This window comes from Suncus etruscus, chromosome 13, assembly GCF_024139225.1.
Source record: "Suncus etruscus isolate mSunEtr1 chromosome 13, mSunEtr1.pri.cur, whole genome shotgun sequence".
NCBI lineage: Eukaryota > Metazoa > Chordata > Mammalia > Eulipotyphla > Soricidae > Suncus > Suncus etruscus.
Window position 1 is genome coordinate 81,856,239 of NC_064860.1, and position 3,480 is coordinate 81,859,718.

The 3,480-nt window shown below is 37.2% G+C and overlaps 1 non-coding gene across 1 annotated transcript; it reads right to left on the reverse strand.

The window, feature by feature from the left end:
* Window positions 1-2,619: 2,619 nt before the first annotated feature.
* LOC126026795 (U6 spliceosomal RNA) lies at window positions 2,620-2,725 on the reverse strand. Its single transcript, XR_007502015.1, has one exon. It is a non-coding gene; the product is annotated as a U6 spliceosomal RNA (small nuclear RNA).
* Between the last annotated feature and the right edge of the window lie 755 nt (window positions 2,726-3,480).

Consider the following 3,480-nt stretch of genomic DNA (forward strand, 5'->3'; position numbering starts at 1 on the left):
AGTACCAAATCCAGGATTTTCTCAGTAACAAAGAGTCTGGCTAGCATAGATGAGTTACAGACTACCATGAAAAGAAATATCAGAGGTTTTCAAACTTATTTGGTTAACTGTTCTTTTTATTTTTTTTTTCAGAAAAAAATTTACTCTGTGACCCCCCAGAAGGAAATCTACCTTCTTTAAGAGAACATACAGAAATCACTACCTAGTTGCACTTCAATTATGCCCCACCCACTAACACACATTGTTCCATTGTCCCAAGGATGTTGTGTCACCCACTTTGGGAAATGTGAGACTAGAGTAGGTATTTCATGTCAAAACAGAAAAAAAGCCAAGAACTGCAATTTTCATATATGATAAATTAGGCTTTCAGCCAAGGTGAGAAAAGACAGATACTTGTTTCTCTTGTCAATATTTTTATTTGAACTTGTGCAAAGGAATAAAATTCACTGACTTCAATTATCCATTTAACAAGTCCATTTATGTAAGTTTAATATTCCATAAAAGACAAGCAGCTTAAATACAAGTTTGATTATTATCATTAAAAAAGTAATAAAATCCAAGTTATAGTCAATTTTCAAAAAAGGCAATGTAACATCCCTAACCTGACTAAAGGGCCACACTTGTACTGCTACTTTCACACTGTCAACACTTGCCATAGGCATTTTCATCACTTTTCATTATTTATGTTATTTGGTAAGAAAATATGCTTCACAGTAGAACATTAAAAGTTATGCTTCACAGTAGGACATTAAAAGTTATGCTTCACAGTAGAACATTAAAAGCTTAACAAACAAAGCAATTGTTTCCCAATGATCAATTATTAATGATCCATTCATTGTTCCCTATTACATGTTATAAATTATTTTACAACACTCATTTGTGATGATTTTATAGCCAACATTAAGCATCACCAATCGTAGTCATACTGCTGTTTTTAATTTTCATTACTTTTCCCCAGTCAAATAACAATCTGTTCTGTTCTGAATAATTTATACTTGAGGTCTTATGAAAATGTATTAGTTTTAAAACCTGATAAAGGGATTTCTGTGATTCTGTAGCTATTTCCTTCGCAGCAAGACTGATATACTACTAGCACATACAAGGAGTTTTGAGTAGCCATGACACAGATTTGTTTTACATTTCTCTTCCTTTTAAAACTCTTTTTATATGCACTGCTAGTGGGCAGTAAATTGGTCAATCTAACCTGGATAATTAGTCTCTGAATAAGTGAGACGTTAAAGACAAAGAACTTATAAGCTGGCCGAACAAGAAATGCTAACAATAAAGTTAACCAATGCATTATCTGGAAAATTACTGATTCGAGGTAGATTATACAAAATTTGTTAAACTATAAAATAGCGGCAAGATAACATGCCCATAATTGTATTTCAACAAAATTTAATAGGTAATGACAACAGTATACATGAGTAGAACCTTAATCACAGAAGCAAAGTGATTATAAAACAGTAATTTTAAAACAAACCAACAACAGTTCAATCAATCTCATTTTAAGATTGGTCTAATAATACTTTAACTCTAGAGAAAGAAGAGGATCAAGGCCAAACAGTATAAAATCATTAAAATATAAATCCTGGTTTGTCCCTTCTAGAGATAACCCTGACTGGTCAGTTGGAGCTGTTGGTAGACAGATTAAAGTTTTGTTCAGCTTTACTCCAATTGTGGGTCTTATCTTTCTACTCTGGACCCTAACATTTGGGGGCACATAGGGGATCAAATGACAATGATTCAGTCACTAACAAAGCTGCCTAGGTCCCATGAACATACACTGGGACCCCCTTGAAGTAGGTGAAGGACTAAGGGAATGGAGCTGGGGGGGACTCAATGGGCAGGAAACAGGATGTAATATTACTCCAGGGCTAGAGGCTGCGGTTATGTCCCAACCTCCCAGGGTCATCACCAGGGATGATACTGATGTGGGTTCGAGTCCCACTGTCTCGTGGATTTGCATCCCACTGCGGGGGGGGGGGGGAGGAATGCTAACATCACCACTGGGGGTAATATATGGGTTTGATTCCCAAATGAGAAACTGTGGGTTTGAATCCCATTGGGGGTTCCAGTCACTCTGGGTCTCTGTCTTTGTGTGTGTCATGCTGTATTTTCTCTGTCTTCTCTGGTTAGAACATAGAGAGAAATTCTAGGGGGAATGCCACCCTCTTAGGTTTGGTAGGAGCAGCAGACAGAGTTAGGGGTCATAAACTCTGGACAATTCTCAAATGGCCATCAGGACTTAAATTTGTCCTGGAGAAAGTATACACTTTCTGATCAATCTCAGCTGCTTTCTTGCCATTCTTATATTGGTGGGAGGGTAGAGGAAGATCAATTTAGGTTATCTGCATGTATATATAAAGAGGGGGAGGGTGAAATAAAGAAATCATGGAAGGAAGTTCTGAGAGGTGTCCACCTGGCCTCTTCCTATTGCCTAGAATTGGCTAGAGTAGGGGGGAGAGGGGAGTGACTGTTTTAAAACCCAAACCAAGTGGACTAGTAATTAATCCTTTCAGAGATAAAGGCTGTTCACCCTTTCCCCCTAGGAACCTGTGGGGGGAGATTGGGCCATTTTAAATTTCAACTGAAGGAACTTTAACTTTTTTTTTCTCAAAAAATATGGAACGCTTTACGAATTTGTCTGTCATTCTTGCACAGGGCCATGTTTATCTTCTCTGTATCGTTCCAATTTTAGTATATGTGCTGCCGAAGCGAGCACGAACTTTCTTTAACTTTAGAAGTTTCTAATGATGAAAAATTGAGCTGTGAAAATGTCGCAAATTATTTTGGGTTGGCCTTTTTAGACAGTATTGTAAATGTTGTGAGTACATAATATTGATAAGTTAACTCATTCCGTGTCAATTTTGCCACTTCAAATTTAATGGACTTAAGGTCAGCTTTAAGTGTAAAAAGCTCAATGGTACTAGACTGTGAATATCTAAGAGAAGAGAAATCAATAGCACTGGTTTAAATGCCTTTAATAAGTATCTTAAAGGATAATTTGGGCCTGCTAAGTGGAAGAATGTTTAGCAAGTTGGGTCCAAATTGGCAGCGGGAAGTTCAAGTTTCCTCCTAGAGTCTTAGTATTGGGTTCTAGGCTGCTAACTTCAGAACCTGGTGTGTCCTGGGAAGAGGCTAGAGAGCCAAGCCAACACGGGCCCTCTCCATCACTCTGAGCTGGGTGACTGTGATTGGCTGTGGCAGGCAGGGCAACAGGATTGCCCATCAGAGGATAAAGAGAGAAAAGGTTAGAAAAAAGTGTAGATGAGTATTTAAAAAAAAGCATAACAAAGTAATGTGCAAAATGTCTGAGGGTTGTGTTAGAAAAAAACTGTATGATCAAACTATTGTTATTAATATGTCTCTAAGTTAGAAATGACTTGATGTTTTGTATAGAGAATTTTATGGTAAAGGAGCTTAAATGCTCTAGACTCAGATTATAGTCCTTTTAGAAAATTGGACCTTTATTTTTTT